This window comes from Orcinus orca, chromosome X, assembly GCF_937001465.1.
Source record: "Orcinus orca chromosome X, mOrcOrc1.1, whole genome shotgun sequence".
Classification (NCBI taxonomy): Eukaryota; Metazoa; Chordata; class Mammalia; order Artiodactyla; family Delphinidae; genus Orcinus; species Orcinus orca.
The window spans coordinates 6,663,889-6,689,636 of NC_064580.1; the positions used below are offsets into that span (position 1 = coordinate 6,663,889).

General features: G+C 48.8%; 1 protein-coding gene across 4 annotated transcripts in view; it reads left to right on the forward strand.

Annotated features, from left to right (window-relative positions):
* The first annotated feature begins 13,360 nt into the window (after nt 1-13,360).
* TBL1X (transducin beta like 1 X-linked) overlaps nt 13,361-25,748 on the forward strand; it is a 227,141-nt gene continuing 214,753 nt past the window's right edge. For 3 of the 4 annotated variants that reach the window (XM_049704929.1, XM_012531503.3, XM_033420229.2), the window contains exon 1: nt 13,361-13,499. The gene's annotated coding sequence lies outside the window, so the exon portion shown is untranslated. Of the gene's footprint in view, nt 13,500-21,539; nt 21,689-25,748 lie in introns of those variants that run through there. The other variant, XM_033420225.2, reaches the window with a different exon arrangement.

Consider the following 25,748-nt stretch of genomic DNA (forward strand, 5'->3'; position numbering starts at 1 on the left):
AGTTCGGACGCACGGGCGTAGTTGCTCCGCAGCATGTGGGATCTTCCCACACCAGGGCTCAAACCCATGTCCCCTTCATTGGCAGGCGGATTTTTTTTTCTTCCTTTCTTTTTTTAAAAAAATAATTATTTATTTATTTTAATTTTTGGCTGCATTGGGTCTTCGTTCCTGTGCGCAGGCTTTCTCTAGTTGCGGCGAGTGGGGGCTACTATTTGCTCCGGTGCGCGTGCTTCTCATTGTGGTGGCTTCTTTTGTTGCGGAGCACGGGCTCTAGGCACGCAGGCTCAGTAGTTGTGGCGCACGGGCTCTAGGCACGCAGGCTCAGTAGTTGTGGCGCACGGGCTCTAGGCATGCGGGCTCAGTAGTTGTGGCTCGCGGGCTCTACAGTGCAGGCTCAGTAGTTGTGGCGCACGGGCTTAGTTGCTCTGCGGCATGTGGGACCTTCCCGGGCCAGAGTTCGAACCCATGTCCCCTGCATTGGCAGGTAGATTCTTAAGCACTGCGCCACCAGAGAAGTCCAGTCATCCATGACTTATTGTCATGGATCCTAGGGGGGCTGGGGGTAATAAGTCTTTGTCCAAAAACACAGTAAGGGCAAGTCGTGAAAAGAAAACCTCTATATTCTCCTCCAATCCTTTATACGTGATGCCACTTTTAACTCCCTTCCTCTTTGTACCCTTGGGTTTTCTGTTTGTTTGTAACAACTTTATTGAGCTATCATTCACGTACCATTCAATTCATCCTTTCAAAGTGTGCAATTCAGTGGTTTTTCATATACTCATAGGGTCGTGCCATCGCTCTCTAGTCCCAGAACATTTTTCTCCAGGGAAAGAATCACTATGCTTGTATACCTGAAGCTAGCACAACATTGTAAATCAACTGTACTCCAATTAAAAAGAAAAAGAGAAAAGAACCTCTGTGCCCCTTAGCAGTCACCCCATGCCCCCCAGTCCCCCAGCCCCCGGCAACCACTAATCTGCTAATCTGCTTTCTGTCTCTACGGATTTGCCTAATTTGGGACATTCCATATGTTGCAAGCTGGATTGCGTCCCTCAAAAATTCACGCGTTGAAATCTTAATCCCTAGTATCTCAGAACGTAACCAGATTTGGAGATTAGGTCTCTAAAGAGGGGATGAGGGTACAATGAGGTCACTAGGGTGGGCCCTGACCCCATAGGACTGGTGTCCTCCATAAGAAGAGGCCATCAGGACACAGACACACACAGAGGGAAGACCACGTGAGGACACAGGGAGGAGACGGCCGTCTACACGCCCAGGAGAGAGGCCTCACCTCAGGAGGAACCAGCCCTGCCCACACCTGGATCTCAGACTGCAGCCTCCAGGACCGGGGGACAGTAGATGTCTGCGGTTGGAGGAGCCCCGTCTGTGGTGCTGTATTATGGCAGCCCCCACAGATTGATACACCATATAAATGGAATCACACAGCGTGGGATTTCCTGGTCTGGCCTTCCCTTGATTTCACACTGGTTGAAACCCCTAACTCACCCTCCTCCTGTTTGCCCCTCCCTCGGGGTCTCATCAACTTTCTTCTTTGGAAAACCTCTAGTTCCCGGCCACTGTTGCCAACTAGGCCCAGTGATCATTCATCTCCTGGGGCGGCTGCAGGAAAACCCTGAAATATTGCTGAGGCAGAACCAAGATGATAATTTGAGCTTTAAGATACAAGGTTGTATGAGATCCGAACCTAGTGGCTCAGAAATACGTTACAGCGTTTGAGAAGTCATTTCCCCAGCGCTTCCGCTTTTCAGCTTTGAGGATTATTTCTAGTTCTCTTTATAAATGACTTAGTGTTTTCATCCACAACATTTTGGATTATTTTCAAGGCATAGCGTAAACATTTTCATGCAATTTACTGTAGCAAATAAAAAAGATATTCTGCTTTGTGATTCTATGTGTATATGTCTGATAAATTCAACGCAGTTCTTCAATCTGGATGTAGCAGTTGCGGTTCAGCCAGAGAAACAGAACCGGTAGAAGACACATGCTAGGAGATTTGCTGCCAAGATTGGCTAAGCCATTGTGTGGGAGGGGTAGGCAGGGCTGACATCTGTAGGGACTGCAGTTAGGAAGGGCGGGCTGGAATGTTTTTTGGGAACTGACGGAAACTGCCGTCCCCAAAAGAAACTTCTTCTTTTTCATAGAAACCTCAGCCCAGCGCAGCTGGCCTTTTACCTGACGGCGTGAGACCCACCCAGATGATCCGGCGTAATCTCCCTCGTTCAGAGTCAACTGATGGCGGGCCTGGATCCCATTTACAAAATACCTCCACAGCAATACCTAGGAGAGTGTTAGCAGTGGGTTAAATTGTGTCCCATCCAAAAAAGATTATGTTGAAATCCCAACCCCTGGTACCTGTGAAAGTGATCTTATCTGGACATAGGGTCTTTGCAGTGAGAATCAAGTTAAGATGAGGTCATAATGGATTAAGGTAGGTCCTAAATACAGGTTCTTGGGGTAGGTCCTAAATCCAGGGAAGTTTAGACACACACACACACACACACACACACACACACACACACACACACACGCAGCCATGTGAAGATGGGAGGCAGAGACTGGAATGACGCAGCTCCAAGCTAACGAACACTAAGGATTGTCAGATTCCACCAATAACCGGAACAGACGAGGAAGCGTTCTCCCCTAGAGCCTTCCACGGGAACATGTTCCTCTCAATACCTTGATTTTGGACTTCTGGCCTCCAGGACTCTGAAAAAGTAAATTTGTATCGTTTGAAGCCACCCAGTATATGGTACTTTGTCACGGCAGCCCTAGGAAATAGACACAGTGTCTGAATAACTGCCAACAGTGTGATGTGTGAAGTCGAGACAACAAGAGACCATGACACCTGCCTTCCCTTCTCATCCCTCTGTCCTAACCTTCCGCTCCTCCGTGGAGCTCTTATCCTAGTTGCTAGAAAAGCCAACGAAAACAAATAAACGTCAACATGTTGGCTCATGAAAGACAGATTGATTGGGGGCGGGGGTCCCACATCCTGACGGAGCCCTTAGTGCACTGAGGGGGCCTGGGGTAGTGGGAAGAGGAACGGTTGGCCAAAGAAACAGTGGCTACAGGGGCAGAAGCAAGCTGGGAAAATTTAGGGAACAGCACAGGCTGGGGTGGAGGCAGGGCAGGAACCAAGTAGGTGCAGGGAAAGTGGGAGAAGCAGAGTCTCCTGCCTCGTATTAATTTTCACTTGTCTTTAAATATTCATGAAGTACACGCGTGTATATATCCTCTGTCTGCGTGGCTTGAAATTTTATATAAAATATTTTTCTTGTCTCTTCCCCAGAGGCCAGTACTATCCTCAAGTCCTTTCATTTTCCGTTTCTGCAAAATGGGATTGTGTCTGTGTGTGCAATTAGAAGTGTTTTTTATATATATATATTTTGTGTGTGTGGTACACGGGTCTCTCACTGTTGTGGCCTCTCCCGTTGCGGAGCACAGGCTCCGGATGCGCAGGCTCAGCGGCCATGGCTCACGGGCCCAGCCGCTCTGCGGCATGTGGGATCCTCCCGGACCGGGGCACGAACCCGCGTCCCCTTTATCGGCAGGAGGCGGACTCTCAACCACTGCGCCACCAGGGAAGCCCAGAAGTGTTTTATATTTAAAAATAGCCATCTGTCAAGTCAACTTAAATAGAGCATTCTGATTTGTTGAAGCAAACTTTAACAATTTTAGAGTAGTTGTAGAGTGACGCAGAGTTAAGGCTGAGAGCTCCGTCTACCCGCTCACCCAGGTTCCCCATAGTCAGGCTTTTTTCACAACTAACAAGTCAACCTTGGTCCAATACTATGAACCAGAGTCCAGACTATATTTGGATTTTCCTCAATCTTTCCACTAACGTTCTTTTCTGTCCCAGGACAGAGTTTAGTTGTCTCCTTAGGTGCCTCTGGGATGTGACAGGGTCTCCATCCTTCCTTGTTTTTGACGACCTTGACAGTTTTGAGGAATGCTGGTCACGTATCTTATAGAATGTCCTTCAGTTTGGGTTTGTCTCCTGTTTTTCTCATGATTAGACCGGGCTTATGGGGTTTTGGACACGCTCAAGTTTTTATTTACGTTTCTTTGCCTATAATGTTTCAACAGACATTAATATATCTTAAAACAAGAATCATATTTAAGCTAGAAATCATGTATTTAGTAGTTGTGATCATTCGTTTAGAATCATTTATTTAGTGGCCATCATGTCTTTGTCCTCTTTCCATAAAAACATGGAAAGCTAGGAGAGCACTTCTGTGCTCTCAGCCGCGGCTCAGACAGTGCCTTGGAAACGGACTGACTGCTCAGGTCAGCCCCACACCCGAGCGACTAGACGGCAGTGTACCACTGTCGGCTTCTGTGACTGGGGAGGGTTTGATCCAAAACAGTTATTTCTAGAAATGTGACCGATTCCCATTACTATCTCAAAAATATATTAAGATGTTCTTTCCCTCCCTCTCTCCCTTACCGACATTTTAAGAATCACAGATGACATATATCTGATCTTAGTAAATGTCCTCGATCTAGTGAAAATAACAGCAAACAAAAAGAGTTTCTTACACAGGTACTGGAGAAAAGCCCTATGTTCAAATTCCTTTGAGTTTTTTTTTTTTTTCCTTTGAGTTTTATGGTACATTCCTCGAATCTGCTGGGTTTTCTTTTCTTTCTTTTTTTTTTTGAAGTCAAGTTTACAGAGGTGTCATTTACATAAAGTCCACCCTTTTAGAATACAGTTCTACGAGTTCTGGCCAATATTTACAGTCATGTGACGGCGCCCACATCAAGATACAAAACCGCTGGGTCACCCCCCGCAAAGCATCCCCGTGGGCCTCTGTCGTCCACCTCTTGCGTGTGCCCAACGCTGGCGACCAATGATCTGTTTTTGGTCCCCGTGGTTTTGCACTTTCCAGAACACCGGATAAATGGAATCATAGAGAATGTCGCCCTTTGAGTGTGGCTTCTCTCACCTCTCAGTTTACAGCTGAGATTCATCCATGTTGTGGCACAGGCCAAAGCTGCGCCTTTCTAGGGTTCATTAGTGCTCCAACATAGGCATACACCGCAGTGAGCTTGTCCCTTCCCCTGCCGAAGGACATCTGGGTTGTTTCCAGATTTGGCAACTATAAACCAACCCACGCGTGTAGAGGTTTTTGTGTGAACCTACATTCTCACTTCTCTTAGGTGGCTAAGTAGGAGGTGATGGCTGGGTTGTCTGTGCGCATGACATATATATGTATGATCTTATCGGGTGGCTGTTCGTTTCGTAAAAACAACCTCAAAAAGGCCTTCTGACAAAGGCACCATAGAAAAATGCAGACGTCCCGCCTCCATGTAGTTTCACCTGTGCGTTTCTTGAACCTGCTGGTTTTCTTTGTCAAAGTGGTGTTGAGCTTCACTACGTGGGAGACGATTTTTGTGCAGCAACTATTTATAAAATCATCCTCTCTCCCAGGCTTGTTCTCCACAGCGAGTTTTAAACACTAAATGCAGAAGTGGAAACAAAGGGAGGGGAAAAAAACACATAATGTCTTATAGTGAAATATGGTTACCAAAAGAGAGAGGGAGGGGGAACGGCCTTTTGAAAATTATAATCTCCTGCTATTTTGTAACTGTGATAGCCACGTATTATTTGGGGGGAATCGGAATCTTAACCCATGATGTGCAGCAGCCTTTTCTGCTGCTGTTATGGTAGTTGCCGGGTGGGTGGGCTATGAGATTATTCACGGATCGAGAGGCAACATGGTTTGTGTTAGGAAGGCCATCAGTTTTGGAGTCAGAGGAGTTGGGCCACTCTGGCAAGCAGAATATGGTCCTCTAAGGATGTCTACACTTGAATGCCCTGAAACCTGTGAAGATGCCACCTTCTGTGGCAGAAGGGGCTTCGCAGATGTGGCTACATTTAGAATCTTGCAATGGAGTTTACACTGGATTAGACAGTTCAGCCTAATCTAATCACCAGGATCTTTGAAATTGGAAGGGGGCGGGGCAGGGGAAGAGCAGCTGGGCATGGTGTGTTGTGAGGACAGGACCAGAAGGAGGTCACATGCCGAGGAACTTGGGCTCTAGACACTGGGAAAGGCAAGGAAACAGATTCTCCCCTGGAGCCTCTGGAAAGAATCAGTCCTGCCAACAGCTCAATATTAATTCGCCCAGTGAGACCCATGTGGGACTTCTGGCCTGCAGAATGGTCAGATAATAAGTGGTCAGATCATGATGGTCAGATAATAAGTGGCTTTTTGTTAAGCCACTAAGTGTGTGGTAATTTGTTACAGCAGCAAGAGGAAACTGATGCAGCCACTAACCTCTGTGAGATTCAACTTGCCTTCCCTGTACAATGAGTATGACGGCCATTGTATCTCCCCAGTCACATCATAGGGCTGTGACAATGGGTGAGATTGTCTTTGAAAACGTTTAGAAAACTATAAGAAAACTGTTACATAGGAAAGACATACAGCTCCTGTCAGCTCAGTTCTTCCTTTGCTCACCGGCATCTGCTCCTATCAAGGTACATTTAATTTTGCTGAGTCCTTTGGATGGCCCCTACCCTCTCTGAGTGGGTGGCTGGCCCCAGGCATTTCTGCTCTTCTAAGATCCAACCCCACCCACAAACAGGATGGGCTTGGTTCCTAAAAACACCCTCTGCTTCTTTTCCACCATCATTTTCCTCCTCCTTTTTCTTAAATATGTAAAAAAGGGTGTTCCTTAATTTAACTTCTTCTGAAAAGTTTTTGAAAACACACTATAATAAAGAAAACAATTTTCCTAGGAAGAGGTTAGCAACCTTGAGTCCTTCAGTCTCCTAGAAACAAGGGTTTCTAGGCCAAATAGTCAACGTTGTTCCCACTTCACGGGCCACTTGACTCTGCTATTACAGCGCTGTAAGCTGGAAAGGAGCAGGCATGTTTGTGTGGCAATAAAACTTTATGTGGACACTGAAATTCAAACTTTGCGTAATTTCCATCTCACAAAGTATCATTATTCCTTTGACCTTTTCCCCCAGTCTTTAAAAAACGTATCCTTAGCTTGCAGGCTGTGCAAAAACTGGTGTCAGAGCTGCCCGCAGCCAACCCCTGTCCTAGCACAGACTCTCCACCAGGGCAGGGAGTTTCGCCTGTCTTGTTGACGACTCCTTCCCAGAACCTGTCTTTATAACACCTTTTGATATTTTGCTCATCAGGGAGGCATTTTCTGGCGTTAATTTAGAGTTTTAAAATATGGCATTATAATATTACTTCTCTTGATGAGTAAGTTTTTGGCATCCCCTTAAAGTCTCCTCCCTGTAGGGTCCCGGCCCATGAGCCATGGGAGGGGGTCCATGGTGGTGGCGTGGATGAGCCTAGGTAGGCAGGAGGGCCATAGAGAATCATGGGATGCAGCTCGCACTCCCTCCCTTGGCAGGTAGGTCCCAGGGAGAGATTGCAGGGGGCCCATGAACTTGGATGGGGAAAACCTCTGCAGTTAACCCAAACTGAGCATTTCTGACAACTATGACTATAGAGGAGATGACAGTAGCATTAACTGCATCTTTGATTTGTTACCAGTTTGTCGCCAATAGAAGTCTGATGTATTTTCAGAGCAGGTTAGAGTTGAAGCAGATTTTATTTGTACCCACCACTACTTTGAAATGACGGAAGTTATTAGTACCACCTCTAGAGCTTATGATTGGAAGTACTGAGAAAGAAGCACATGTATTATGACATTGGAATTTCTTTTTTTAATTTATATTTTTACAGAATCGAGTTTCCTTGTAATCTTATGTATATTATTTTATGTATTTATGCAGTGGTAATCAATATAGTCAGTAACTTGCCAAAGAAGGTCTGGGGCATAGAAGTGGTTACAAACCCCCTCCTCTCAATCGTTAACCTCTTGGGCCAAGTCTTTTACTCTGAGCATTGGAGATAAAAATCCCTGCCCTCCAGTATTACGGGGAGGATCAAATTCGACACTGTGCACGGACACCCCCATGCCCAATGCGAGGCGTTTTCAGTATTCAAAGGATGTGAACTGTATGTGACATTCCAAATAGAAAAAAAACAGCAACAACTCACATGCATTTGTCTGCTCGTGCTGCCATAATAAAGCACCGAAGATTGGGTGGTTTAAATAACAGAAACTTATTAGGGCTTTCCTGGCGGTCCAGCGGTTAAGACTCTGCACTCCCAATGCAGGTGGCATGAGTTCAATCCCTGGTCGGGGAGCTAAGATCCTGCACTCGGCGTAGCCCAAAAGAATAACAAACAAACAAACAAATTTATTTTCTCACAGTCTTGGCGGCTGCAAGTTCAAGTCAAGGTGTCGGCAGGGTGGGTTTCTCCCACGTCCTCCCTCCTTGCTGTGTCTTCACACGGTCTTCCCTCTGTGCGTGTCTGTGTCCCAGTCTCCCCTGCTTATAAGGACACCAGTCAGATTGGATAAGGAAGGGTCACCCTACTGACTGCATTTGATTTATTTACTACTTTAAAGGCTGTCTTTCCAAAAACAGTCGCATTCTAAGGTGCTGGGGGTTAGGACTTCAACATACGAATTTGAGGCGGGAGACACGATACATCCTATCTTGAAAAAAAGACTGGATGCCTAGCCAGGTCAAGGGTAGCAGAAGGGGCTACCACCCACCTCATCTCACATCCAAGGCAGGTGATGGAAAGCTCTGTCCTCACTCCTGTTTACTTCTCCAAGTACGTTAACCATGTGCTACTACCTGATACAACCGGCTCCCTTTGTAGTTTCGGTTCCAGTCTCCCTGAGGAAAATTAGAAGCAAGCCCCGAAGCAGACCTCGGCCAGAGGTTTGTACGTGAAGTTGGGGAGCACACCCCCCTTCTTCGTTTCTGCTTGTGGCGGATGCTTCCTCAAAGCTGAGACATGCTCTGCAAACATCCCCGAGAGGTCACTGTGCCGTGGAGCACACGAATGAATCCTGGACTCTCAGGCCTTTGTGAGTCGGCCAGTCATGGAAACAAATATCAGCCTATGCGTTAGGAGCCATAGAACATCAGATGGGCCTCGATGAAATTACATATCGGATTCAATGAAAACTGGGCAGTAATTCTCAAGAGAAGTTTAACACCTCTTCCTACTGTCTTTTATTTAAAAAATATAATAGACTTTTTTTTAAAGAGCCGTTTTAGATGTACAGAACGGTTTAGCATATAGTACAGAGAGTTCCCAATTTTCCTCCTCCCACACACCATTTCCAGTGTTAACACCTTTTGTGTAAGAGTAGTACCTTTGTTACAGTGAATGAATCAATACTGATAAAATCCACAGCTGACATTAGAGCTCACTTCTGGTTCTGTACAGGTCTACCTGTTTGGACAAATGCAAAATGTCATGTATCTGCCACTACAGTATCATGCAGAATCCACTGACTGCCCTGAAAATCCCTTGTGTTCCCCGTATTCGTCCCTTCTTTCCCATCCCCAGAACCCCTGGCAACCACTGATCTTCTCAGTTTTGCCTTTTCTAGAATGTCGTAGAGTTGGACTCATACAGTATGTAGACTTTTCAGATTGGCTTCTTTCACTTAGTGATAGGCGTTTAAAGTTCCTCCTTGTCTTTACATGCCCTGATAGCTCATTTCTTTTTATTGCAGAATGATATTCTATTGTATGGAGGTGCCACAGTTCGTTTATCCATTCACCTACTGAGGACCATCTTGGTTGCTTTCGGTGTTTGGGGAGTAAAACTGCTGAACATTCCTGTGCGGGTTTTTGTGTAGACATAAGTTTTCAACTTAGTTGGGTAAATACCTAGGAGCATGGGCGCTGGGTCGTATGTTTTGCTTTGTAAGAGACTGCCAGACTCTTCCAAAGTGGTCTTACGTTTTGCATTCCCACCAGCAACGCGTAAGAGTTCCTGTTGCTCGGCATCCGGTTGGCGTTCGATTTTTTGCCGAGCTGCGTGGCTTGTGGGATCTTACTCCCAAGACCAGGGACAGAACACAGCCCCGGCAATGAAAACACCAAGTCCTAACCCCTGAATTGCCAGGGAATTTCCCGTAGTTTGTCTTAATGTGCAATTTCATTGTGATATGTGATATTCTGCATCTTTTCATAGGCTTGTTTGCCATCTGTATATCTCTTTGGTGAGTTGTTCTTTTTTCCAGATCTTTGGCCCATTTTTATTCTGTATTGTTTTCTTACTGTTGAGTTTTGAGCGTTCTTTGCATATTTTGGATATAATCCTTTATCAGATATGGATTTTGCAAATATTACCTCCCAGTCTGTGGGTTGTCTTTCCATTAACAGTGTCTTTTGCAGAGCAGAAGTTTTTAATTTCAATAAGTCCAATTCATCAGTTTTTTTTTCCATGGATCATGTTTTTGGTGTTGTATCTAAAAACTCACTGCTAAAACCAAGGTCGTCTAGATTTTCTCCTACGTTATCTTCTAGGAGTTTTATGTTTTTGCTTTTTACATTTAGGCCCATGATCAATTTTAAGTTAGCTTCCGTGAAAAGCCTTGAGGTCTGGGCTAGATTAATTTTTGTGTTTGTTTTGTCTATGGATGTCTGTTGTTCCAGCACCATTTGTTAAAAAGGATATTCTTTCTCCATTGAAATACCTTTGCTGTTTTGTCAAAAATTAGTTGACTATATTTGTGTGGGTTCCTGCTGCCTTTTTACTAAACATTTGGCTACTGTTTAGGGGGAATACTGATTGCATTTGTTGCGAGCGGATTCTTGTATTCCAGCTGTCTGCATCAGCAAGCAAAAATACTTGTTTGGAATATAGATATTGTGCAGTGGATACCTGTGTAGATCCTTGCTGCTCATGGCCTCCACATTAACCTTTATACTTTTGTCAGAACGCACTAGCTCCTTTCCTGCTCTACTTTAATGTGCTTTTCCCCCTTTTTTCTTACACCATTCGAAAAATCTGCAAAACATATTAAATAAGATAGTCTAATTTAACACGTTCCTACCACCCATCTAGCATTCAGAAGGTGGAATTTCTCGGTGTTATTAGGATAAATGTAGGGGGTCGCCTTTCCTGTCTGAGGTCTTACAGAGTCCCTGGGGGCTCCTAGGAGTCTGTGATAAAAGTGCTCGACTCCATACTTGCAAGAAGACCGTTGGGATTATTGGGACACGATCAAACAGGCAAGATGGATTCCAAGCTCCCTTGCATTGTTAGCTACGGAAGACCAGCTGTAAAAAAAAAAAGTGGTCACGCCGGGTCCTAGTTTGGAAGCGAGGATTTCCACCACTTTCTCATACTTTAAATGATTGGCGTCTGCCAAGTAATCAAAACATTCCAAGGAACCTTTTCATCGTGTTCAGTTCGCAATTTCCAAGCGGCTAACGACAAGCACGGCTGGCAAGCCAGTGGGCCAGTTTGGCTGCGCGGCTACTCGAGAGTGTGCGGTAGCCGGGGGCCGTGTCCCAGTAAAGCCGAGAGCTGTAATGATGTCAACTTGTTATTTACTTTCCAAATCTGAATGACTGAGCAAGGCGAAAGGAGAATCAATCAACCACAATGTGACCCTACAGGCGGAAAAAACGCAGCGCTCCCACCAGCAGGCGGTGGGGGAAGGGAAGCACGTGTAACCGGGGCAGGGTTGCATCAGGAGCTCGCTCGGGTTTTCTGTTGCCCCCCTGGTTTTTCGATTGCCTCTTAATACCTCAGCGTCAGCCCTCACAAGCCCAAGGAGCCCGGGAGCAACGACGGGCAGGCTCAAGGGAAGGTCCCACCACGTCCTTTTGGGGGGCCTTGCATGGCAACTGATACAAAATAAGGCAAAATCTATTCTGCTGATTCACAATTATGGAGACTGTGTAAGTGTATCTTTTATTGATGTGCTCTAATAATAATGTGCAGCAACCGTCGTTTTACATCACTGACGTTTCACAGCAATATTTGGCAGCATAATTTTTAGTCTGCCTTTTTGATGGAGGACCAGCCCCTTAAACACTCACCTCGGGCCCCCTCTCCGCAGAACCAGTACAGCAAATGGCCCCGTATCCCAGCAAGGAGCAAGTGAGGTTCCAGTGTAAAACGCTGAGTGTGTACTGGGCTCTTGGGGTGAAGCTCCTTATACGCCAAAGGGAGGGGCAAACTTATTCTAAAATGTTCGGCAAAGCAGACACCCAAGGTGCTGGCGGGTGGGTGCAGATGTCTAAGTGAACTCAGGCCTCGAGTGGGGGGCAGTTGTCACCAAGCAGCAGGGGAGGCAGGAGCGCTGGGGCCTCGGGTTCACCAGGGCTGGGCCGAGCGAGCTGCGGCAACCTTAGCACTTGGCCGGGGCCCGACGCCTCCGGGCGGGGGCGGGGGTGAGAAGGGCCGAGGGCCCGGCTTCTTCCCCCTGCCCCCGCCGGGAGCCTCCACCCCGTTGGGCCCGAGTTTCTTTCTCCCCACGCACTGCCGGCTCTTCGCTGGAGGCATTTTGCAAAGGTCGAGGCTCCCCCTGGGCCCCCACTTTTCCGGGGAGGGGAGGAGACCATTGGGGTGCCCTCCCGGCCGCCGATTTTGAGGGAGCGGCGTCCTCACGCAGGTTGCAAGGGTTCTGCTAGGGCAGCTGGGCGGCTGCTTCTTGGAGGTGGGGGAGGGTAACAGAGCGGTGGTCCGGTTCCCCCCTCCCCTGGAAACCGCGGTGCTGGTGACCAGTCTCCTGTCCCGTGCTGGCTGGGTCCGGGCCTGGGACGGGGTGGGCACAGGCCTGCGTCTCCTTCCGCCCGCATGGAGGCCACGAGGGAGGGACGGGGTTCGGATACACTAGGGAGACCCGGATTCCCTTCAGCCACTCCGGGCGCGGCGGGGAGAGCAGAGTCAGGGGTGAGGGACGGGGGAGGGTCGCAGGTTACCCCGCCGTGGGGGCGGGGCGGGCCGGGACGCGAGTCTTCCCTGGAGCCCTGGGGGAGGGGCTGTTGGGGGCGGACTCTCCCCCTCGTGGCTGTGGGGGAGGGCAGGCCTGGTGTCCTCACCCTCAGTGGGGGAGGGACCAGCTTGGGACGCGCCCCTCCCCCCCGGGCGTGGGGGGGGGGGCTCGGGGGGGGACCCGGGCTCCAGTCCCCGGGCGGTGGGGGAGGGTGCGGGCTGGGGGCCGTGGGGGGAGGGGCCGGCCCGGCGGCGGAGGCGGCCTCCCTGGCAGTCCTCCCGGCCGGGGTCGGCGCGCTGGCGGCCGCTCCCCCCGGAGGTCACTGCCCGTGCCGGTCCCTCCCGCCGTCCCGCCCTCTGCCGCCGCCACCGCTCCCGCCCCAGCCCCCCCCCCCCCGCACTCTCTGCGCTCGGGAGCGAGGTGCCGCCAGCGCCCCCGCCCCGCCGCTGCTGCCGCCGCCGCCGCCGCAGCGCCCTCGGCCGCCATTCGGCATCCGAAACTTTCCAGCGCCCGCGCCTCTCGGGGACTCGGCTGCGGCGGGGCGGGGGCGGCCCGGGGGCGGCGCGCGGCTGCTCCGGGCGCCGGGCCCTCCTCGGCCGCGGCACGGCCCGGGCTCGGAGACGGCCGGCCGGAGGGAGGTTCGGGGCGGCGGCGCCGCCGCAAGTTGCGCTGCTCGCGGCGAGGTGAGTGTGCGGGGCTCGGCCGGCCGGGTGGCCGGCCGGGCGCGGGGTGGGGCGGGGCGGGGTGGCGCGAACTTGTCCCGCGTGGGGGCCGGCGGTTCCCTCCCTCCGGGGTCAGACCGGCGGCCCGGGGCTCCCGCACGCTCCGCCCGCCTCCGGGGCTCTGGAGGGGCAGGTCCCCCAGTGTCTCCCGGGCTTGGGCTGGGGTGCGGCGCGCTCCCTGCAGGCTGCACAATACCCCGTTTTGGCTGCTCCCCAAAGTGCCGGCGCGTTGGGGGCGGGCGGAGGCTGGGGGGGCTCCTTTGTTTCGGGGAGGGGGAGGCGGCCGGCAAGTTTGAGGAAGCGCTCGATTTGTCCCCCGGTGCCCCTTTGTCTGCCCAACCCGGGGCTGGCTGGACGGACCTGCGCCGCCGCGGGATCCCCCGTGGGGGGAGGGGAGCCCCATTCATCCCCGGGCGCGGGCCGGCCAGTCCCGGGCCGGCTGGAAGCGCGGCGGCGCGGGCCCTGGGCGGCTCAGTTTCCGAGGCGCAGAAACTGTCAACGAAGTCGGGAGATCCTCAGCCCGAGCGAGGGGCGCGGGCTGGGGGCGACTTCGGCGGACGGGGGGCGTCCCTGGTCTGGCCAGGTCTGCGGAGCGCGGCCTGGGGAGGCTGCAGACCTGTTGCTCCCGGGCTGGGGGAGGGGTGCCTCCAGATTCGCGTCCCGGGCGCTGCTCACCAGGGGGACCTTGCCCACGGGGGCCGGCTTTCGGAACGGGGTGGTGCGCGCCTTCGGGGGTCGCCGGGTCTGTGACAGTTGCGGGCGCTGGGTTAGGGCCTGCCCTTCACGTGCGCTGTCCGTGCGCTGTGAGGCCCGCGCCAGGGCTCGTTCTTAGCACGGCCTCGCATTTTCCGCGCCCCTCGCTTTGGAAATTCCACAAAGTTAGAGTCGGAGGTGGGTTTTTTTTTTCTTTTCTGTCGCTGATGTTGTAGAGCAGAACCCCCAAAGAAACAAGCTTCATGTTCTGTCCCTTGTGCCACGGTTTCTGCTTTGCTTTGTCACATGTGGTTTGACCTGACTGCTGGATGTTTTTCTCTCCAGGAGCGCCGCCTGGGTCCCTGGGTTAACCTGAAAGGGGAGGGGCGGGACTCCAGCCTGGGAGGGGGAGGGGAGCGCCCCTCTTCAGTCCTGAACGGTGGTCTCGGGGTAGGAAATGGCCCAGAACGATTTTATGAAAAGTTTACAACCAGTCATTCCTAGGAAAGACGCGATGGGGGTGGGGGGCGAATGTTGAGTATGGAACAGTTGAGACGTGAAGATGACGCTTTTATGTTAAGGGATGTTAATATCTCAAACGTCCGGCAGATTTTCGTGGAAAACCCCCCAGCTGGATAATGAGTCCAGGGATGAAAAGTTGAAGTGCATCACTTGACCCACTTATGAAGATCGCCCCTTAAGGATATTCCAGAGCTGAAGGGAACGCACACCTGTGGGATGAAAATGGAGACTTCAGGTGTTGATTTGGTGTTGTGCACAGCAGGGTGTGTGTCACTGGATCTTCTCAGGCTGGCTCTTCTTGTGTTTCTGCCCGGGGCTTAAGTCACTCCAGGAATTGTCAACACCCCCCATTTAAATTTCTCACCTTGACCCTTAAGTCTTCCCAAGCTCACCCCTCCCGAAGGTTTGGGTGTTTAAATGAAGTGTGTGGCGTCTGGTTGGTCCCGAGTCTTCACCTTCAACCATGGGAGCCTCAGTTTTCTCATCTGTGTGATGGCGTCATGAGTCTACCTGGGTGGGCTGTTCGGAGGGTTTCAGCGCTGGCCAGCAGAAAGGGGAATAGAGCCCCTGAGTCCACCTGCATCAGGACACCATGCTTTGCTAGAAAAGCAGTCTTTGTCCCCGTTTGGCCTGAACTAGTGAAAGGGCCCACCCTGTTGTTGTGCTCTACCGTTGACCTTCAAGTCCTGTAACTTTTCTGAGTGTCGTTTTCTATGTGTGTAAAAATAAAAACGGGAACTGAAATCGTGGTACTCATTGGGTAGTGCAAGGGCAGAAAGAGGGAATGTAAGTGTAAGTTTTCTGAAAACTACAGAGCTGCCTGTAAGTTTTAGCTGTTGGTATTGTGCAGGTGGAATCATTTTCCTAATGTTACTCTAATGCCATGCAGTGAGGATTTTACACGCACTTAATACCCTGTGTGCAGCAGTTATTTCCTTCCTGCTTCACAGTCCACTGACTTGCTAATACGTGGTGGAGGGAGGATTGTTTGATTCTGAAAGCCCACCTCTTAAGCTTGGTGTTATCTTGCCTTCCTGTGTATACATTGTGTGAATCTTCCCACTTGGAGACAAGCTCGTTAAATTACACACACACACACAATTTCTCCCTCCCTCCCTCCCTCCCTCCCTCTCTCTCTCTCTCCCCCACACAGAAGAACCTACATTGAAATCTGTTTATACACCTAGATGAATCTCAACAGAAATCATGAAATGTCCACCACAGTGGAAAGATTGTTTTTGTCTATAGCTTAATTATCCAGTGTGGCAGCCACTAGCCAACATGTGCATATTTAGATTCAAATTAACTAAAATTCAGTAACCATTCTGTTGTTACTAAAATAAACAACTCTGTTGTTTCAGTGCTTTACCCATAATTCACATACTCAATAGATGTGTGTAGCTAGTGGCCGCCATATTGGGACAGCGCAGAACTTGCAGAACGTTCTATGGGAGGGAGATTCTCTATAGTTACTGCAAGTAAGGATTAATAAAGAAGGCAGTAAAGAGAGTTAGTCTACTTTTTGTGGGAGGAGGGGAGAGGCTGTAAGAGTTTGAAGTAATTTACTGGTAGACTTTAAAAAGAAAGGCAGGTGCATTTCAGCTAGCAGGTGACCTAGGAAAGTGATTTCAGTGAGATTTGACAGCTGTGGTTTTTGAGATTGAGGTGGTTTGGATCACTTTTGATTTAGAAAACCAGAACTCCAAGCTAGAGTCTCTCACTGAGTATTTAACCTTGGACATGGCATTTAGTGGCTCTCTGCCTCAGTTTCCCCATCTGAAAAATGGCATAGCCAGTCCCCACGTGGCCCGCCTTTGTGTGTGTCGCGGCGCACATCTCTCGGGATGGTGGGGAGCCCAAGGTGTCACCGTCAGTGAAGCCCCACGTAGGTGATTAGAGGCCTTACCTGATACGTTTAAAGCCTTGCTCACCATGGGCTACCGACTCCTCCCCCCAAGTTTAGGCCTTAAGTTTTAAGGTTTAATTTCTTGAGGGCAAAATCTTCTGTTATTAAAAGGCTGATCAGGAATCCTTCCAACAAAGTGAGGCTTAACAGTAGTCAAAGTATTTTTAAAAAGTGGCTGAGCGCTGGCCGCTTCCTGTAGACGGGTCCCTGAGTCAGGATGTTATTTTTATTACTTAGCTGGTGTGTTCTTTGCATAGTCTTTTGTATTTTTTTATAGCAGCCTATTAGAAATTTTATTTGTGGTTGGGGGGGAAAACCAGTTTTGCATCTGTGAGAGGTGACTTCCCAGATCGCCCTCTGCCATTTGTCCTCACTCTTGCCTTGTCTCAGGACTGCTGTGACCTGTCAAGCCTTTGAGACACCTGGGATATCCATGATACTCTTCCAGAGGCGGGCAATGGGTTCCTGCAGAGGGAAGCCAGGCCCCCAAGAGCCATCTCACGTAGGTCCCGAGTGTCAGGAGTTCAGACCCTTCCTCAGTTACCTGTTGGGAGGGAGGACCCCACACCCCAACCCTGAGGCTGCCCCCTCTGAGCTTTCCGCCAGGTGTCTGCGTCTTGGGCTCTGCACACGTGGTTATTGCCAGGCCTGACCCGGGCCAGAGGACAAGCACGATCGCTCTGCCCTGTGAGGCGAGACCGTCCCAGGTGTGGTGTCCCCGATACCTTGCATTTGCCTCCTTTTTCTCCCGTAAAAAAGAAGAGTACGTGACTTCCAATAAGTTGTTAATCTTTCACCGCCCAAGACATTTAAAAAATAGTTTCAATCGGGAAGCAAGACTAAAGTCATTTTGTAAACATTTTTTTTTTTAAGTTGGAAAGATAAACTTTTTTTTTTTCCATAACTATGTTTAGCGTGAAGGAAGTAACTGGCCTCTTGAGTGGAGACTGGATGTGAGTTTTTCCCTCGGGTCTGGCCCTCCTTGGCCCTTGCGTCCTGTCCATCCTTTCCATGGGGCTCGACCAACCGGATGGCCCTGGCCACATTAGCAGAAAGAGACCCAGCAACCAAAATGAATGCTGGGTGTGGGAAGGGACAGACAGGCAACATGTTTATAGACGGAAAAGAGAGCCTGCTCTGAGAAAATGAGTTTCAGACCTCAGGGGGAAAATGCCGTCATTAAGGAGTGTGCTCCCCGGGAACTTGGCCATGGAGGCGGCCGCCTCCTGCAAAGCCCTCCCGTGCAGTTATCGCCGGCATCAGATATTTATTGGGAATCCGCTGCCTGATTGAAGATTGCAGATGTGAACTGGAAGCCATTGAAAAGTTAAATCGGAGCAAATTTAAACTTGAAAACAGAGGACAGAGTATTTTCTTCTGATAGAGGAAGCTGGGTTCCGTTTCCATGGCTTTGGTTTGTTCTTGGTCCTTGGAGGGAAGAGGTCGAGCTGGAGGGCGACTCGCAGGCTCGAGAGAAAGGGTGACTTAGAGACGAAGGTAGAGGAGATGGTTGTTCACGGAGGCCGTCTGTTCAGCCTTGAACTCTGGAAGCTTGTAGTCAGCCCATGGTTCTCAGGGCAGTTTGGTCCCCTACCGTCAAGCAGCTTTTGGCAATGTCTGGAGACGTGTGGTTGTTACACGTTGGGGGAGGGGGACGGTGATGTTCCTGGCATCCCGGGGGGGGGGGGCGGGGGGTCCGTGGATGCTGCGTAACATCCCACAGGGCACGGGACAGACCCACCCCAGAGAACGACCAGGCGCTGGATGCCCGTGATGCTAGGGTGGAGACACCAGCCCTGAGTTCTGCTGTCAGCTGTGCAGTCCTGTTTCGAGCAAGGTCCACAGGCAGGTGGACGTCAAGATAGGTATCCGGCGCTGTGGTTCTCACGGCTCCCGTAGGCCATTTTGGGATACATTAGGAAGTAAATGAGAAGGGAAAGGAGGCGGCGGGAAGCGGATGGCCTTTGAGAAGAAAGAAACGGGAGCGGCGCAAGGCCAGGAGGTGTTGGGGACGGGAGGGGGGGCGCTGCGAGTCCCCTGAGCTCTGTCTCAACTGGAGTAGTTTAGAGGCCCCGATGCCAGCGCTCCTGCATGGCGCCTTCCTGTTGGTTTTGCTGATGTCATTGCAGATTGACCAGGTCTCACTTTTGGTCGGCTTCTTGGGACTTGGGTATTTATCAGGGGAGCACCGGTTCCTGGCTCCTGTTTTCGGACCCTCTCTGTGCCCAGCGAAATGTCGGTTAACCTGGCCTCGGGGTAACCTCCGTTTGGGAGGGCGGGGACAGGTCAGGGTGGGAGGTGGGCGGGGACAGGTCAGGGTGGGAGGTGTTTGCTGCTGGCAGGACCGTGGCTTCTGTTTCAGGCCCCGTCCTCTCCTGTGAATAGTTGATTCGGGAAGGGCCGGGGGGACAGCTGGGTGCGGACCTGCAGTGGGGCCCTCTTCCAGGGCTGGGCACGGCTGGCACCTGGAGTCTGGTCCTCCGGAGCCAGCCCGTGGCCCCGTGTCCTGTTACCCCCCCAGAGGAGCGCCAGGCCCAGCCTGGTTGGGGGCCCTGTGGGCTCCTGTGGTCATGGGGTCGGGGACATGGTCGCAGGGAAACCTGGTTTGCAGCCAGTTCACCATGCACTCACTGCCTCTGGGCACATCCGTTACCTTCTCTAGCCTTAGGTTTCTTCTTGAGAGAGAAAGAAAATAAAACCTGTTTCTCAGGCTTGTATTAACAGAAGGAGGATTCTTATCATGATCATGCTTGGAGCTCAGTGTCCTTAGGTTTTCCTCTACTCTGAAGCTGGGAATTGGTGTGGAAATATCCAATGATGACAAAAATAATAATATATCTTTTTTAGTTACGGTGGTCTCCATCAATGGCTTGCTTGCTTTTCTTATCTCCCCTCCCCACCCCCACCCTTAAGTTAAATTTCAGGGCTGGCATACGCACACAAACACACACACATGCTATATACAGACACATGTATATCCTCTATATATTTCCTAAATTTACTATATGATAAATTATGAATTTCAGCATGCTTAAATTTCTGTAACCACCACCATCATCAGGATACCAAACAACTAAATTCCGTTACCCCAGAGGTGTCCGCGGTGCTTTGCCTCCACACTCCCCACTCCCTCAGCCCCTAACCTGGGGCACCTGCCCATCAGCTCTGCTCTCCTGGTCTTGGTAATCGCATTTTAACTCAGGATGAAATGCCTAATAGTGAATCTCTCCACTCTTCAGCACCTTCCTTGACTCATGAATTTTATACTGTAGCACACTTGGGCCCGTGTGTTTTCCTCAGAATGATTTTGCACTGTGGATTTTATCAAAAGCAAGGAAAAGCCAAAACTTAGAGTTTCTTAATACTTGTAAGAAATCATAGTGAAAAAGTATCAGGTGTCATGTTGGAGCCGCCTGTAGGATTTGCGCATTTCCTACGCCAGTTGATCGTTGCTGCCAAATCAGTTGAGATGGGACATTTTTGGATGCACTTTCAGAGACTTTTTGGAGCAGTACTATGTAAAATGTATCAGTAGGTTAGACTCATGTCTTTAGTTTCAAAAACAGGACACACATTAAGAGGCGTGGTTTTCCCAGTGGGTTGATAACGTGCTAAAAATATCCAGTTGTGTTTGCATTAGTTTGTTGTAGAAATGAATTCCTACATCTATGTTTCTGTGTGGTGGTGAACCGGAATTTTACCTTGGGTCGTAATTTCACTGTTTGTGATCGAATAAGGAATATCGTGTTTTCTAGAGGATCCTTCGCCTGGCGTCTGGGTCAGTTGTGTCCTGCCTTGGGTTGCCCGCCTGCTTGTGTGAAGTTGTTGAACCTGTGTGTGTCCTCACTTGCAAGTGAAAGGCTTGATGAGCTGATCTTGAGGCCTCTCCTACCCCGTGTGTGCGGATTGTAATGTGGAAAAGGCATACGTTAAATGTTGCGTGGGCTCTTTTTTTTTTAAAACACTTTTGTAGGTTAAGGATTATGGTGGTTTTATATTAACTAGCAGTTTGGGTAAACTATGTTCCATGCTTTAACTATCGTTTTACCCATGATTGAAGTAAACAATATTCAGCTTAACATCGCTAAGTTACTGTAAAAAAAAGCCCGAGCAGTTCAGAAGACACTTTGGGCTGTGGGGTGCCTCTGAATAACTCTTATGAGTGTTGTAGTTTCCCAGTCTCAGGAGACCCCGTAAAATAAGCACAAACAATGCTCATGGCAAAATTCATAGTGTTTAGAAGAGAGTGTCTCTGCCTTGAATTCCTGTCATTTTTTCCTATCGTGGTGGATGGAGCTGGAATCCTGAAAAGAAAACATGAGAGTTTTCTTTGCTTACTTCTTTTGAGCCTGGAACCCAGAAAATGACCCCAGATAGCCAGCCCTGAGCACTTTCCTTTCTGGAATACTTTCCGCCAACCCCCAGGGAGAATACAGAGGCAGGAGGAGGTGAGCACTCTCCCAGCGGCACCCCCCCCCCCCCCCCCCCCCCGCCGGCGTGATCACCTTCTCTCTCTCCAAGATACTGAAGGCTTTCCTTATGTCTACTGCAACCTGGACACCCAACCTCATCCATGTTGAAGCAAGGCTAGAGGGACACTGTCCGCTTCTTGGAGAGCTTAACTCATAACTATTACAGACTTGCAGGTTGTCATTGGGCTTTAGAGTCTGTGTGAACATCCGGTATCCAGTTTGCAAACACTTCTGCTTGTTTAAACTTTCCGATAGATGGAAATTCGGGCAAAAGAAGCTTACTGTATGTGATGCCATTTTATTTCTTAAATCAGTAATAACAGATACTTTAATATGGTAAGACTACGTAAGTCACGATTGGGAACTGGAGAAAATTCCGTGTAACTGAGCAGTGCTTTTTGTTTCTAGTGCGTTGGGGTGATTTTTAGCCTTAGCCAGATCAGCTCTACCCTTCGAGGTACTCTTGTTATCTTGACATCCGTTTGAAGATGAGAAATGAGAAAGTGGAGCTGGAGGGATGTTACCCCGTTCATATGATGCAGACATCTGTAGCACCGGTATGCAAACATAATTCTCAGCACCTATAAAGTTCCAGGTGGTTGCCGAGTTTTGGGTTGTATTTAGAAAAGCAACTGAGTAGAGAATTGATGTCTCTACCATTTGATTTATTTAGGAGACAGAATAAACTTGGGTCCTTGCCTTAGGTTCTTTTTACAGCAGAATCTTATCAGGCATTTTAATCCCTTGAAACTTGAATGCCAACTCTGTGTTGGTAAAGACTCAAGTATTCACAGTTATCAATGTAAAAACAACGGTTGCCAGTCTCTGACAGTCCCAGGTCAGTCTTGGGAGACACGCTTTGGTTTAGCTCCTAATTTGATTATGAAAAAATATCACATTAGGTTTGTATTTCTAAGATGCACGATGATTCTGTGCCAGTTTCAACAATTTCTAGAGATCTGTAGCGTAATTCTTCAAAAAGCCTTGCCAGGAGAAACAGCATTGGAGGGGCACTCAGCTCAGAAGTTGATGAAAATAAGAAGTAATGATCTCATGTGTCCAGGGCATCACAGAAATTGTTGTAGACCAGATGAGAACAAGGGGAGAGGCCTGTGGAAATTAGACTCGCCTGATAGATTTCATGGGACTCTGGTAAATTTCATGGGCCTCCTAGGACATTTCCTTGAAACCAGTAGTCTCCATGTTTAGTTGGGGCAGAGGGTGACAGAAATGCCTTGTCTCAGGTTTTAATTCACAAAGTGGGCTCCCAAGTGGACTGGATATCATTATCTCTGGCAGTGACAATGAGATTTACTGGAGTGCAGGAAGAAACTTAAGTTCTCTGTTTATTTATTTTTATGTAATAGTTACAAAATGTCTATTTGTGGTCTATGAGAAATGCATATAATGATCGTTGAGTGTTATCTCTAGTTAATACGTTACGTGAGTTGGAGTTAATGCTTAAAAGGTTTTCACTGAGAGGGATATGCAATGAGAAAGCATCTAGAGATCACTGATGGGGTCCCCAGAGGTGAGAGGGGCTGATATTGAAGTCCCTGAATAAAGTGGGACACAGATGTATTCCCCTTTTTCCGTCTGGCTTCACCTGCCACGGGGGGTGTGTGTGTGTGCGTGCGTGTGTGTGTCACACACACATGTGTTGTGACTGAGATCTGACAGCTTAAAGATTGGACATACCTCCAGAGGCACAGCTGTTAATGATGTGATTTGGGGAAGAAACATACGCTGACAGGGTGCTGTGCACGTTTTGGATCTACAGGATTGTGCGCGTTTTTAAAGCTGAAAAAATATTTGTGTTTCAGAACCAGATGACAATATCTCAGTTGCAGGTGCACGAGGAAACTTTGGAACAATGCTGTGCTTTTTAAGCATTTCATGGCGCGGCAGTGTTTTCATAATCACTTAATTCTGTTTATAAATCAGCTGCTTTCATTGACGGATGCCCTCAGGGCTCCCAGGAACCAGGCTTTTTGTCAAATACGTGATTCAAACTTTAAAAGATGGGAGATAGCGCTGGAACTGGGTTGTGATAAAAGTCTCTCGGTGCCTTCAGTCTGGCTGTTTATTTGTTGTTGTTTTCTTCCAGAAACATATTTCATCCATCGTGGTTGTTATTACATCTTTTATTTTTTGCATTTCACATTAGAGGCTTTTTAAAAGAGAAAACTGTCATTTTGGTTGATGCTGTATTACTGGTGTTACAGAGAGTAAATAAATACAAGAGTTACATTCACACCCCAGACCACACTGTGGCCTGTGGAGGTGAGACATAGGACTCACCTCCAGACTGCAGGTCTTTGGCTGAGGTCGTTTGCTGAGAACGGCTGGAGCTTTGGTTTTCATGACGCTAAGTGTCGACCGCAAGTAGTTCCAGGTTTCCGCACCAGCCTTTTTGTTTGTTTAATTTGAAATGATTGGTACGTTAGCTTCGGTTTTGTGTGTGATTTTCGGTGTTTGTGCCTGTTTTTCCCTTTGTGGATAATGAGTTTGCAGCATAGCTCTGTATGTAAAGGGAAGCTGACGTTGGTCTTGTTCTCTGTACCGTCGGGGCACCAGGGCCACACGTCATTTCACAGTCGTCAGGATCCACGTGGACATTCATTTGTCCTTTGGTAAACGGATATATTTGTCTCCTACTTAAAAAAAAAATTGCTTCTCTTTACAGTAATATTCAGAACGCACCTACTGTGAAGAGAGGAGAAGCAGGAAGTAGATTTTTTTTTTTTTTTGTCTGCACCACGTGGCCTGCGGGATCTTAGTTCCCCCACCAGGGATCGAACCCAGGCCTTCCAGGCCCTCGGCAGTGAACGCATGGAGTTCCAACCACTGGACAGCCAGGGAATTCCCAGGAAGTAGAATTTTTGACATCTACATTATGCACCTTTGTCTCTGCTCTCCAGAGATCAGGACATTTAAGCTCCCGTAACAAATTTAGTTTTAATGAAAGTCTTTGGGAATGTCCTTTATCTGCCCCGTGCCTGCCCATCTAAGAGGAGGGAGAAATTACACAAAGTATTTTGCTTTTAGCCGGTTTCCTTGAGCCTTGTCCATGTCCTGACTTCTTGCCAGCAGGTCAGCTAGACACTGGTCAGTCGCTTCAGGTCTGGACAGGAATCTTTTTCTGTCTTTGTTGTTGATAATTTTCTAATAATTATTCATTTGATTATTTGCCAGCCAAATTACCCTAAATAATATTCAGAGATGTATCAGAGACTAGCCGCATCCTGAGACTGTTCGCAGAAGTGGGCACAAAATTTGATTTTATTTCCTAAATGCGTACCTCAGGTACTCATGAAGTGCAGAGACCTGTGTATACCCTCTGGGAGTTAGAGGCCCAGGTGTACAGAGCAGGTGTACAGAGCAGGAATGTAGGGGAATAGTAGCACCAAATGTTTGTGTCAACGGGACGTGAAATCTCCAGGTATGCTAACCTTTGAGGGAAGATCTGAAAACAGATGAGTTTGTGGTGGTGTGAATTACCACTCACATCATTTCCGTCAGGGAGGCAGTTACTCTTCTTGGGAAGCTCGGGTTATTAGAATCAGCTATCTTCATTTTCCCACAAAAATAAAAATCAGTTGTGGTTCAGATAATTGTATGTGAGGCTTTACCACTGGAAATTTGAAGTTAGCGGAATTGTACACCCCTGGTTAATTACATTAGTATACTCAAACTAAATATAGGATACGATTAGCTCATGGAAATATTTCCTTTTTCTCTCAGTCAGTACAGCTTCTGTCCACCCAATAGTTAATAGTTTTTAATTCCATTATGTAATTTTTGATCATCCTGTGTTTCCAGAAAAGTTAACTGAATAAAACTAGAGACTGTATGTTTTCACTATTTCCCAGTTCATATTTAAACATGAAATGGTGCACAGAATAAGCTGTCCTTTGTGAATTTTAATTTTCTCAGCTCCTGGCACAATAGAGGGGTAAGCTGGGGTCCCATTTTTTTTTAAATTTTTATTTATTTATATTTATTTTTGGCTGTGTTGGGTCTTCGTTTCCGTGTGAGGGCTTTCTCTGGTTGCGGAGAGCGGGGGCCACTTTTCATCGCGGTGCGCGGGCCTCTCACTGTCCCGACCTCTCTTGTTGCGGAGCACAAGCTCCAGACGCACAGGCTCAGTAGTTGTGGCTCACGGGCCTAGTTGCTCCGCGGCATGTGGGATCTTCCCACACCAGGGCTCAAACCCGTGTCCCCTGCATTGGCAGGCAGATTCTCAACCGCTGCGCCACCAGGGAAGCCCTGGGGTCCCATTTTTCTGCGTGGCTTTTGCTTTAAGGGAAGTTTGGGTTTGGTTCATAGTTTGCTATCGAAGAGTATGTTCAACCTTCTTGAATTACCTGTTGTGTTTGCTTTTCCATTGAATGTTCTATCTTTGGACAAGGAATGTATTTTTCTGTATGGGTTTCTGGTGGCCCGGATGTTCATCAGAGCGGAATTTCTCTCTGTCCGCACTGCTGCCACTGGGCAGTTCGGCTGTTCTGTAGTTCCTAGTATTGAGTGGGACACACTGTAGATTCAGGTTGGGCTGTCATTCCTTTTGCAAGCTATGTGATACTTTGTTTTAGTTGGATTTGCCATAGATGTTTG